Source organism: Rutidosis leptorrhynchoides, chromosome 8 (genome assembly GCF_046630445.1).
Source record: "Rutidosis leptorrhynchoides isolate AG116_Rl617_1_P2 chromosome 8, CSIRO_AGI_Rlap_v1, whole genome shotgun sequence".
Taxonomy (NCBI): Eukaryota; Viridiplantae; Streptophyta; class Magnoliopsida; order Asterales; family Asteraceae; genus Rutidosis; species Rutidosis leptorrhynchoides.
In genome coordinates, this window is record NC_092340.1 from 68,927,004 (window position 1) to 68,941,839 (window position 14,836).

Genomic DNA, 14,836 nt, shown 5'->3' on the forward strand with positions numbered 1-14,836 from the left:
TATCAGCTGAAAGTCAATTACTACTCAGTTTTCATGCAATCATTAACTAAAAAAATCCAAACAAAGGATCTTCAATTAAGCCTAACAATATCAAACTCTATTATATAAGCGTATTTCAAATCAAACAAACTATTATGTTGTTTAACCTAGTTGCATGCAATTCAATTTAACAAGTTTGATGGACTAGATCTAAACAAGTAGCATAAATCGAATAATAGATCATTGGATTAAGTATTAATTAATCCTAAAATCATGTTATCTAATCATTAAGCATGGCAAACAAGTATATTAAAACATAACAGATTCAAAACAGTTTAAATATCATTAAAGAAACTCAAACATGCAGATCTGGAAAAGAACCAAAAATTCTACGGATGAAGCACGAAGCCGGCGGCTTTGTTCCAGTCAAGCCGGTGGCTTGGACTGGTGAAGCCGGCGGCTTCATCTGATTCCCAGACGAAGTTTAGTTTTCATCCACGTAACCACTATGAATGTTTGATTCATAGCAGAAGACGAACAAAAACGATTAAAATAAATAAAATAGATTAAACAGTAAAGTAAAGATAGAATCATACCTCAAAAGGTAGATGAAAAGAACTTGAATAATTAACTTGAATAATTCTTAATTACAATGGTAAATATATCTAATCTAAGGGTTTTGGAGAAAACCCTAAAAGAAAAACGGAACTAAATTGAATTATATTGAGTTGTAAATTGAAAACTAAAATAGGAGCCCTCTATTTATATTGTTTAGAATCGATTGCCAAACCAGTAATGATTCGCACACCCGATCAGCTCGTGTAGCGCATCAAACAGCATCGCCACAAAGAATTGCAAGGTCGCGCGTTAAGGCAGATAGCGCTATAGTGACAACCATGGCGCTGATCCCATACGTGCGCATTGGTGACGTACACATGTCAGGCGATGCTATAGCTGGCAGAGGACACCTGGCAAACACATGTCACGCGATGCTGTAGCTGGCAGAAAACACTTTTTGCTTTTGTCAGGTCAGCTTGCCAAGAGATGTACTATTGGCAGGCCATGAACCTTTTTAACCTTATTATGTGGCGATAAAAGACATGAAGGATTGCCCTATAAATAAAGGACTTCGTCCACAGCATTAAGGGGGCTGGAATTCACTTCACATACACACACACACTGTCAACAATAGCGCATAGCACAACTATACCCGCGCTACCAGATTTACAGCATTTCACTAGATACTCTTGATATACAGGTAACGTTCTATGAACACGAACCCTACAACCTAGCACGAGCCATCATTAATCGGACTACCCGTCGATGGTGGGTCTTTGTTTAGCCACCCCCGCTGAGATCCTCATCTCGCAGGGGGTTATTCACGGTACTCCGGACCGAGAGTTAAACCCAATTGACCCTTAAATCCCCCTTCTTTGATGTCAATCATGGACCGAACCCAAGCCGATTAATCTATGCTTGATCAGCCGGCGACTTCACAGGGAAGCCGGCGGCTTTCTTGGGTCGGTGACTCCTCCTGCAAGTTTAACTTGATCCGCAAGCAAAAAAATGCGTAACTGTCCTAGCCAAGCCGGCGGCTTCATAAACAGGCCGACGGCTTTAAAGATCCAGTAATCTTTTTGATTTGGTTTCCATTTTTATTTGAACCTGGTCGACAAGTTGAGAAACCGTGTAACTTAGGCCGGCGGCTTCAGTGTGAAACTTACGGCTTTAACTGAATTTTGCTTGGTCAACAAGTTCATCACATTCTGCGATCAATTCTGGAACATTCTGGAATTTTCAACTCCAAGCCTGCGGCTTCCTTGACTCCATGTTGGGGGCTTCATGGCATTTTCTGCAATTTTCTTGTTTTTGATCCTGTTTGATACATAACTTTGATAAAATTATTAGAATTACATTTTTCCCCTTTTTACCCATTTTAGTGTGTTTTAGAATTAAAATGACTTTAAAATGCTAAGATAACTCCATAAAATGTAATCGAAAAACTGTATAATTTAGGAGTTATCGAATTCCCCATACTTAAACATTTACTTGTCCTCGAGTAAACCTTATAAATCATTTTACTTTAAATGGGTATAAAGCTTGAAATAAAATGCAAAGACAAAAATATGTCTTAATAAGAAATTAGTTTTTATTATTCGTAAGGACTAGTCTGAAGCAGACCAAGGATTACAAGTAGTCCTAATGTTTATTAAATCAGATTTATACAGTTTGGTCATCATTAACTACAATTTTTTATAAGTGTTTGGTTCTCATTGGAACTCTTTTTCTTCGCTTTTATAACTCTTATTGGCCTTCATTAGGCTCTTTTAACTTTTCATTTCTTTTGCTTTCATGTTTAGCATTTGCTTTACATTTGGCAATTTTTCTAAGTTGGCCCTTTTTGGGACTCTTTTGCTGCCTCAGTGGTCCATGTTTATTATGCCATATAGTAGTGGCTATAAGTTTGCATTCGTTTCACAATTTTTGACTTTTACTTCTTATCTTAAACAAGTAATCCGATCTCGAAATTGAGAGTAGTCCTATTCATTAAGTTAAGATTAAGTTAGTAAAAAGACATAAGTTTGACTAAGAATTTATACTTCCTAAAAAAATTAAATTTGTACCCATTTTTCAACTTTTTCTGGAAAATTATAGTATATTTTAACTTTTTAAGTGAGTAATCACTTCCCTCCCCACACTTCGATTATGCAATGTCCTCATTGCATTTATAATAATTAAAATTGTAATAAATGAAAGACATAATTAAAAATAAAGGAAAGAGTGATGTTACTTGATTGTAGGATCATTGAATGATTACGGAACACTTTGCGGATTTCTTTTGAATTTAATATAAACAACTTAACAATATTTAAACAATGCAAAATATAACATTTTATTAATCACTTAAACATTTTAACACTTACGAGCTATATTGCTATTACATAAATAAACAAATAAAAAAACACTTAGAAAACATATTCCTAGTAAACATATATAGGGATAGGTAGTATTGATTATAGAGTTGGTTGCGCGACTCATCCTTCCAACGGGATCACTCCTAAGGCTTATTTTCCACACACTTATTATTCTCAATCTCATTTAACATCTTAATTTGTTGTAAGAAATTCAATGTGGTGTCAAGACGCCTACGAAACGACATTTCAAATTTAACATTTAACTCATGGATTTGCTTCCTTACTTCGGCACTAAGCTTATATTGCTCTTTTATGAACTCGGTCGCTATTTTATCAACGGTGAAATCATCATCATCCTCCTTCTCAGTTTTAACCATTTTCACATTTGTTTGAGGAACTCTAGATCTCGGGACTAACGGAATAGATTCAAATATGGCACCATAATGAATGACTAAAGTATTATTAGCATAGTTAATGGTGGCACGAGCAGTAGCTAAAAACAGAGATCCTAGAATTAATGGAGTTATTGGATCTTCTTTCATGTCCATGACCACAAAATCAATTCTATAGAAAGCATAACCAACGATAATCACCACTTCTTTAACAATCTCCAACGGCTTATGTAAACGACTATCAGCAAAACAAACACTCCCTTGAATAGGTTCAAACGATGGCAATCCTAAGCGATGGTAGACGGAGAACGGCATAACATTAATACTAGAACCAGTATCAGCTAATCCTATGATAGGAATGAGACCACGAATTAAGCAAGGGACTTGGAATTCCCCTAGATCAGCACACATAACAGGAATTTCAGGTGCTGCATATGGGTCTACGGGATCAATTGTGAATGAATAAAGCGGGCAAAAACCTTCTTTTCTTCTTTCTTCCAATTGTTTCATAGTATCAGCTAACCATTCATCTTTATTTTCATACTCCGATTTTTCATACTTTTTACCAATAACCTTATCATTCTCATAAGTTTTCTAATCAACCTATTCTTCCTTCTCATCAAATAACTCATGCATAAAGATTACCTCATCACGATCAAGACCTTGAACTTTAACATCTTTTGATTTATCTTCTCCCTCAATAGTTACCTTCTTGATTTCTTGATCATACTCCTCTTCTACCATTTCAAACTCCCATAAATACCTTAAACCATATTCATCAATATCAAACTTATTCACTTCTCTAATCACATTAACCTTTTCAAAACGAATTTCCTTAGCGACTTCAAATTCAACCGGAACTTTCCCTTGATAAGTTTGAATAACTTAGTAACATTACGCTCTAAACTTTGAATGGACGCTTGATGATTATTTTGCACTTGGCAAAGTTGAGTTTTTATGTTATCATTAGCTTCATTTTGATTCTTGATGAAAGTTAGGATGCTTTCTTCAAAATTAGACTTCTTTTCGGATTGAACATTCGGAGATGAATTTGGAATGAAGGATGCTCTAACAGGAAAGAATCCAGATGAATTTTTATTATTAGTAGGATAAGGTGTATTATAATTATTAAGGTAGTTTGGGTTTCCTTGAAATTGATTCACATAAGTGACGTTTTCAACCTGCTCCGTAGTAAGACTAGCAACACAATCTTTCGTAGCATGAGGACCTTGGCATTTTTCACAACCTACCTTAATTATATGTATTTCTTTGGTAAGCTTTTCAATTTGCCTTCCTAAATTACCCAACTGCACATTCATAGCCTTAACCATATCTTCAGAATCATAACTAACAGATTTTACCGAGCGAGAAATGTCTAAGTCTTGATGCCATTCGTGGGAATGAGCAGCTAACTTATTAATTAATGTTTTAGCTTCTTCGGTAGTTTTACTCATGATATTTCCTCCAGCAGATGTATCAATCTCTCTTCTTGTAGCTATATCACAACCCTTATAGAAAGTAGTTACCTTTTTAAACTTATCCAAACCATGTTGTGGACAACCCCTAAGCATTTGACCAAATCGAATCCAAGCAGAGTAAAGTGTCTCATTAGTTTTCTGACAGAAATTAGAAATTTCAGTTTGAAGGGTGATGGTTTTAGATGCGGGAAAGTAACGAGTTAGAAAATTTTCAATTATAGTATCCCAACTAGTGATATCTCCTTCGGGCAGCGAATTTAACCATTCTTTAGCTTCATCTTTTACCGACCATGGAAACAAACGAAGATAGATGACATTACTCTCGACATTATTAATGTTAAACAAATTGCAAATATCCTTAAAATTCCGAATGTGAGCATTAGCATCTTCTTTTTCAGTACCACTAAATTGGTTATCCTTAAGTAGCTGAAAGATAGGACCCTTAATATCAAAGTTTTCAGTTATAGTTGACTGAGTAATAGCGTAACCTAATCCTTCCTGACCTGCTTTCATTAACGCTTCCATTGAATATTCAGTAGTCATTTCGATGTCTGAATCAAAAAGAGATCCCAAATTAGAATCAGGACTAGACGGTGGACTAAATAATGAGTTATCATTAGAAGTAGTTCCTTCATCAAAATTTAATTTCCTCACAATATTCGGCTCTTTAGAATGTTTAAATAATATATCGGGATTTGGAAGCATGTCTTGTAAGACGGGTTTCTTGGATCAAGTATTCATGTGATCTATAATCATAAAAAGAAATATTTTATGAGAAAATGTTTTAGATTTAGAAGAACATAGATAATTTAATTTTAAATTTATAATAATTCCTTTTCTGATCATGGATTTTATGTTTATGAGGATATTTAGGAAATATGTTAATATATTAATAAAATTTAAATTGATAAATATTAATGACATAATTAATAATATAAATATTAGATAACAACTTTTATCGCATAACAACGAATAATTAAACATACACGGCCTATTGAATCTTTCAATACTTAAGTGACCCGTCAGCGTCTAGGTTCCGGTAGAGCCCTTTAGATCGGAAGCCCAGCAACCTTTTCCCAAAAGAAGACAGTCATCATCCGTTTTCAAGAAATATCAATAACCAATGTATATCCAATTTCCGTATTTACCGCGCTCCCCGGCAGCGGCGCCAAAGAGTTGATGTGAAAAAGTGTGCAGTGCTTAATTTGCCTTTCCAACTTTTAAATTTATAAAACCTTTTTTAATACACTTTTAACACCCTAACGAGCAACAAGACCCGATCAGATATAGTATTTTAGGTTATCGTCCCAAAAGAGCGTAGAGGCGTTATAAGTTGTTTTATTATTTAGTCTAATTCTTATTAGATAATTAGAAATATATATATATATATATATATATATATATATATATATATATATATATATATATATATTGTTGTTTAGATTTTGAATATTATCTCTTAGGAAAGAGACAATTAAAAGTACTTTATTAAAGGATTAAATTACAAAATAAAAAGCAAGAAATAAAGATTAAAATAAACAATTATAAATAAAAGCAATTACATGGACAAATAACTTGTATGGGAATCATATTAGGCAAGTTTCATAACTTATATTAACACATGGCAAAATAATAATCATAGACCAATTATTATCCCTAAACAGGTTAAGACAGGCATTGCATATAATTTAATAAGTAGGACTTAAAACATATGCTAGATATGTGATGTGCATAACTAACATTGTAATTCTTCAAGTTCAATTCAATTACATGATACAAGTTAATCTTGTGATGAGGATCAACATGCAAATAGACTGACAAATTATATAAGCTATTAAACACCAAGTAGATCAACTCAAGTTACTAGCTAAAAGTCAATTACTACTAAGTTTTTATATAATCATTAACTAAACATATCCAAACAAAGGATCTTCGATTAAGCCTAACAATATCAAACTCTATTATATAACCGTATTTCAAATCAAACAACTATTATGTTGTTTAACCTAGTTGCATACAATTCAATTTAACAAGTTTGATGGACTAGATCTAAACAAGTTGCATGAATCGAATAATAGATCATCGGATAAAGTATTAATCAATCCTAAAATCATGTTATCTAATCATTAAGCATGGCAAACAAGTATATTAAAACATAACAGATTCAAAACTGTTTAAATATCATTACAGAAAATCAAACATACAGATCTAGAAAAGAACCAGAAACGGTACGGATGAAGCACGAAGCCGGCGGCTTTGTTCCGGTCAAGCCGGCGGCTTGGACTGGTGAAGCCGGCGGCTTCATCTGTTTCCCAGACGAAGTTTAGTTTTCGTCCACGTAACCACTATGAACGTTTAGTTCATAGCAAAAGACGAACAGAAACGATTAAAATAAATAAAATAGATTCAACAGTAAAGTAAAGTAAAGATATAATCATACCTCAAAAGGTAGATAAAAAGAACTTGAATAATTAACTTGAATAATTCTTGATTACAATGGAAAATAAATCTAATCTAAGGGTTTTGGAGAAATCCCTAAAAGAAAAACGGAACTAAATTGAATTGTATTGAGTTGTACATTGAAAACTGAAATAGGAGCCTCTATTTATACTATTTAGAATCGGTTGCCAAGCTGGAGGCTTTAGGGGGAAGTCGGCGGCTTTCTTGGGTCGGTGAATCCTCCTGTAAGTTTTACTTGATCCGCAAGCACAAAAACGCGTAACCGTCCTAGCCAAGCCAGCGGCTTCATAGACACACTGGTGGCTTCAAAGATCCTGTAATCTTTTTGATTTCGTTTCCATTTTTAATTGAACTCAGTCGACAAGTTGAGAAACCGTTTAACTTAGGCCGATGGCTTCAGTTTGAAACCGGTGGCTTTAACTGAATTTTGCTTGGTCAACAAGTTCATCACATTCTGCGATCAATTCTGGAACATTCTTGCATTTTCAACTCCAAGCCGGCGGCTTCCTTGACTCCATGCCGGTGGCTTCATGGCCTTTTCTGCAATTTTCCTTGTTTTTGATCCTGTTTGATACATAACTTTGATAAAATCATTAGAATTACCTTTTTTCCCCTTTTACCATTTTAGTGTGTTTTAGGATTAAAATGACTTTAGAATGCTAAGATAACTCCTTAAAATGTAATCGAAAAACTGTATAATTTAGGAGTTATCAGTTAACCAGACCCAACACCGTCGACTGAAGACCCATTAGATCAGCTGTGCTCATTTGAAGAACAGAAAGAGATGTCTAACTTCCAGCCTTAGTTGTCATAATCAGTGGTAGTTGAACATGTTGTGTTTGTTGTTGAGTTGGTTGAACCGGATGTGTGATGGTTATGTTAGTTGAACCTCAGGTCTTAGTGTGGATGATTGTGTGTTAGTATCGGCAGCACCAGATGAAGACACATCAGTCCTTTTCTTAACATTAAACCTTGTTCCTTCAACCTACCCCTGATAGGTTCATCATCAGCAACCTCTCTTATTTTCAAAGAGAGCAAGATATCCCCACTCTCGTTAACCTGCACGTCATCATTCAAACTGAAATTATCTATGTCAGCTACAGTCTTAGATGAATGACAACCAGCCCCTTGATCACCCTCTTCTTCTTCAAAGTTAGTTAAAACTAGTGCGACATCCTCTGTATCAGAATCACTATCCTCATTCCTTTACATCCTTAGATTTCTAGCCACATAATCGTCTTTTAGAAGATGTCCAAACAACAGACGATTTGGTGGAGCAGACTTTCCCTTATAGAACTTCATGCGTCTCACAACCTCATTGGTCATGATGTTTAGCTTTATAAGATCCTGAGTATCATTAACCAGCTCATTGTGCTGAGAGTCAATGATGAACCGAAGGAAACGCGAATACAGCAGATAAGGATCAGACTTGTACTTATGTTTTCCACCATATAATTAAATATCATGTCAGAGAAGTTGAACGATAGATTCTGAATGAGAGCAACCATGAGAGATTGCAAGACCGTGTTCAGCTCGTCATGACATTCCCTCCTAGAGCTCAAACAATGCATAATCACATGCGAAAGATGCCTAAATGTCGGACAGAATCCTGACTTAAGAAACTTAGACTTGGTAATGTCTCCAGTGTACTTGCATCTCTGTAGACAACCCATAACGAAACCCATGTTCAGCTTACTACACATCTCAGCAGTATCATTGAAATTCCACAACCTCCGGATATGCCCCTTAGTAACCACCACAGGCTTCCCTTGAAGAGTACTTTTAATCACATCAACCCTACGGTCACCTTCCATGGTCTTTGAGAGTGTATCGTATTTCCATAATTCACGCTGATGAGAGATGTACGAAGGCACATCATAAGAAATGGCCTTGTAGATTCTGGACCTTGTTAGAAATTCCATCATGCAGTGATAGTTAGCTAAGTCATCAGACTTGTTCAGATTTTCCAGCATGTTGTTATTGCCTCCAACTAGTAGCTCGTTGTTGTGCTTAGCAACCTTCTTAGACCTAGACTTTGTCACACGATTTGGCTTTGTTCTTTTCTCAGAAGCTGACCTTTGTCTACCGGAACCTGAGCCACTATCCTTAGCAGTAGGAACATTAGCAGCAGGAGTTCCATACATCGTTAATCTGAAAAATATTTAAGATTTCACAAACACAAGCAATAAAACACAAATTTCAAAATTAGGGTTTCTAATTGTACATCCGTACGGTTGCATGAGGATTATACACAGTTGCAATTGTAACCGTACATGTGCACTGCCAAACCACACGGATATACAATTTAATTTTAAAATTTGAATGTTGTGTGTAACCGTGCAGTTGCACGAAACAGTAATACGGATGCATGTCCAACCGTGCGGTTGCAGGGTGCAACCGTACGTTGTGTTCTTCGTAGTCGTTAGGGTTTTAAAACCCAAAATCCCATGAAACTTGTTTTGATAGTCAAAAAATTGATTAATTAAGTTCCTAATACCTCCGATAGACTCGTTTAAACCAACAATTTCGATTAAAACATCCTAAAACCATCTGTATTGATCCAAAGTTCATAAAAAAACTAATATTAATCATAACTTGAGATTTAAAACAAGAATCTGGTACCCGTTATGATGAAAACATTCATAATTGAAAGAAGGAAATAGAAATCAATAGCAAAAACTCGTCCTAACACTTGATAAATTTTAATGAAATTTGCACTTGAAGTTATGAAAGCATGGACAAACCCGGCCCAGATCTAGTTTTGGGTATATATATATATACCCACCTTGCAACCGTGTGGTTTCAAGGGTGTAACCGTCCACTAGTATTGCAACCGTGCGGTTGCAAAATGTACCCGTACAGATGCACTTTATGTTCAACAACCCTTAAACAAACTGTAATCGTGCGGTTACGCATCCGTGCGGTTGCAATGTGTAACCGTACGGCTGCACAACTCAAACTTAAAATTTTAAACTTTAAGTCTAAACCTTCACGTTGTTGTAAGATGCCAATTTCAACTCTACACATCTAATCCAAATCTAACATTCACTAAAATCTTCTCAGTCTCACCAATTTCACAAGATCCCGTTACAATTTATGAACAAATCAAGTAACCTAATACCCGATCATTGACATTAACTTTAATTTCAGATCTGTTAAACATACTAACTCCCCCAATTTCGGATCTGTAACCTAATACACCAATTTCCCCACACACACGAAGTTTAAGAAGTAACCGCCAACTCTCTTACAATACCTTAAGAAATATGACATGTAAAAATGCTAAAACACGCTAAAATCTTTTTGTATTTTTCATGTTGGGATGCATTCTATCTATATGCAAATGTAAACATATGCAGTATGGTGAAAAGATACGATAAAACTAACCACATAGTGATATTACAGGCATGAATCATGAACTAATCAACTCGCTATTAATATTACATAACAAGAACAGATTTAGCAACTATTAAAACATAAACACATAATTTTGAGAGAAGGTGAATTATTCAATTTTTTCAGGGATCAGAAATGAAGCTAATTTGCAGTTTTGACATCGTTAATTCCTTTTATTACGAACCTTTTTGTTCTGATTGAAGTACCTACACTTTTAGTCTTTGAAAATCAATAAAATCGTCAGATTTTCCTTCCAGACTTTTCGTAGATCACGTTAGCATTTAGTTACTTGAACGTATTACTATGTCTGCTTAAATCATAGACTCGGTCATTATTTGAGATCGCACAATTTATTAGGTAGTCAATTTAGCATAAATTATTGACGATGTTTGCTATCACCTGGATATACTTTTGATTTAATCGAACAGGAATTGTTCTCACAGTGTTTCTAGCAACCCTAGCGGCCATGAGCTTCTACCTTAAACTCATACCTTTTGTTTCAAAAATCTTTGCTTGTCTCAATTATATTGCATACTTTGAAAGAACGCATTTAGTTACCAGTGGATATAAACCCCATGCTTGAGCAGAAAGCGTATAATGATTGAATGATATGATGTATTTGGGGGTGGTGAAATTCTAAGTCAAAATACCCTTTAGAAAATGTTCCCAGATATCTTGGTCAATCGGCACAACCCATACAACAGAAAACAGACACGAAGTCCTGCTAAATGGTAGCTTCATGAACAGAATGATTTGAGTCCTTTAGATTAGATAATCTGACACTTCTCCCCCTTAGATATAGATAACTTCAGTCATTCTGATCAGCACATTGTTTGATCACCTCTCTTGTTTCAAACTTTGAAGTCATTGGATGAATATGCTTTGATTTACAATTCTAAATCCATGATTCTTTGTTGTTTATGTGGTGCACCATCTTTATTGAAGAACATTATTACATATCTACATGAATTCAATGGACATTTTTTTTGGATTTTCTGATGTCGCGCTTTAACTTTTGCAGAAAAATAAGAAATAACACAGAATAAAATAAAATTACAACTTTGATGATGAAGCACCACAATTTATAAGTGAAGATGAATCGCACTGCCGCTTTGGTGTTGAAGTAGTCTCCTTCAGTGATGACAGACTCTCAAATCAATAATTTTCTGTGATACAGAATTGCACTTTTCAACCCGTTCATAGTGAGAACACCCCCCCACCCCCCCACCCCCCCCCCCCCCCCCGCCCCCTTTGGATACATGACTGACCTACTAGGAGCGTTTTGGCCCAAGAATTAAAGGTAAATAGAAATTGGTTATTTATTCTCGATAGAGTAAACTCACCTTGTGGACTTACTAGGCAATCCTTCATTTGAGTATAAATCGTAATAGGGCAGACCTTAACCTTCTGTTGCGTTCCTAAACGATTGTTTCTCAGTACATTCTCATTGATAGTTAGGTGACTACCGTCAACCGTTGTAAATCTTTTCATGATTTCCTTATCAATATTATTTACTTTATATTCATGTGATCATCTCATTTCAGAATTCAATCATCTAAGTTTATCAACTTATCATTAACTAATCATGCATTACTTACTTTAAACGCAAAACCATAAACATGCACGTTTAGTAATACAATCATTTCCCTTTTTCACATAACAACTTCTCATTATCTTGATTTCTGATTTTTATGGTTTTTCTCTTTATCATTTTTTTTTTCTTGTATTTTCTGGTGATGCCATTTTATCTACTAATCTACTAAAACAAAATCTTTTTGGTTTTTCATAATTAAAATGCATAACAGAAAATAAAATGATCATGTAGAACAGAAAATAAGCTAACTAAATATGCAAAAATGGCAAGTAAATGCAAATGTACAAATGCTACAGAATGGATGGTTACTTTAACACCTTCGCCCTATCTTTCACACTAGCACATTTAACATAAATAGGATACGCAGTCAATCAAAAGCCTTAGTAAACAAATCAGCACGTTGGGTTGTGGTACCTATTTGTAGGACATCTATTAATTTCTTTTCATAGCAGTCCCTTATAAAATGGTACTTGATCTCTATGTGTTTGGTCTTTGATTGGTTTACAGGGTTTTTAGTCACAGCAATAGCAGCAGTATTATCAACATATATAACAGTGTTAGAAAAATGCAAACCGTAATCCCGCAGTTTTTGTTGAATCCAGATAACCTGAGACGTACAATTTGTAGCAGCAATGTATTCGGCTTCACATGTTGATTGTGCAACATCAGTTTGTTTCTTACACTACCAACTCACTAACCTGCTACCTAGAAACTGACAACCACCTGAGGTAGACTTGAAGTCTTTTTTGTAGCATCCATAGTCAGAATCACTGTAAGCCGTTAACTCAAACCTATCCTTCCGTGGATACCATAAGCCCAAACTAGGAGTCCCCTTAAGATAACGCATTATCTTCTTCATAACTAACATATGATTCACATTCGGATTTGCTTGATAACGTGCATATAAGAAAGTCGCGAACATGATATCAGGGCGTGATGACGTAAGATATGTTAAGAAACTTATTTGTAATACCCTGTCAGAATCCACTAACGGCGTATTAACTCTGGTCCCAATGCTTGGCTTGAATTCTAAATACCAGCAAGGTTCTACAGCGGAAGCAACTAATACCTGAGATAAAACATGTAAAATGGATCAACATAAAGTTGAGTGAATCTACAAGTTTGAGTAAATAGTTCTCGTATGTTTCATAAAATAGTTTCCATAAATCATTTGTCGAAAATCATTTTTCAAAATCGTTTAACTGAATAAACTGCTAAGGTTTAATCTCAAAAGTTTGCATATAGCAAATGCTAAGTAATAAACTGTTTGTAAGATGTCAAGTTTCAACTATGAGTGACATCAAAAAGTTCTTTTCATTTCATCTGTTTGTAGACATTACCATGTCCAGTTTCAAGTTTGTAAACATCATGTTTAAGTAACATTCATCGTAAGTTAGGCTACGAGAGTTCTGAAAAGATTCGTAATAATATACACTTATCATGAGCACTTGATTATAAAGCTTTAACCTTTGCGTGAGCTGAGCCCGCGTATTTAGTTTACCCTATCATTGCGTTACACCGATCAAATGTACGAGTAACAACAGAATAGACGCATGTTATGTTTTAGGCGAGGTTTGTCAAACCTAACGGTATCGTCCCTATAAGTCGAGCTTACAAATTAACTAATATAATCAAGCTAAGGGATTTTTGATCTGAACTCATATGTATATTCTTTATTAGTTACTTATGTCTAATATGTAAAACATTTGTAAAAATCATGCATCTCATCCCTGTAAAAATGTAGTAGGGACTGTAGACTCACCTTAGCAAAAGCACCTGAAATATCTTAGCAAAACGTACTGTAGTCGAACAATCTCAACCAAACAACGTAACCTAATCATGTAAGTAATCTTAAGTATACACATATAGGCCATACTATTTCAACCCATAGTGTACGCAAAGTCCTAGTGCTCAGATTGACTCAACAAACAATTAAAAGTCAACTAATCCAAGCAAGTCAACCAAAGTCAAACCAAAAGTCAACTCGGTCAAAGTGGTCAACTAAAGTCAAACATCACAGTAGGTCATGAAAACATGGTCAATATGTCAAACCTAGTTCAAGTATCAGTTTATAACTCATAGTTAAGCAAATTGCACATTCGCAGTTTAAAGCATGCTTTCGAAATACGTACATCGTAGAAAGATTCAACTATAGCTCATAGCACATAAATCATAAAATTATGACCAACTCCAGATCATATCTATACTTAAATTCAATTCCAAAAAGTCCAGTCAAAGCCTCATACGATAATTAAAAGTCATAAGTCAGAAGGGGTCTATTTACAGTTTACTAAATTAGTTTCAGCACGCGCATCAGTTTTGAAATATTTATCATAAAATATAGAAAATAGATTTTGATGAACAGCCAATTGGAGTCATCTCAAAACATTCCAAAATTTTAGTGGTAAAATAATCAAGACACCACTTTAGACAATTTGTACAGTTTAATCAATCTTTACAGATCTTCTAGTTTTGTTCATCAAACAGACATGTCACGTAGACGAGCATAAATCGCATTGCAAATCATGCTTTCGCAAGTTTGCATACAAATGAAATATGTCAAGTAACATATAAACTAACATTTTCCAGAAGATCATAGTCTCAATAAACTTCTAGTTCTCT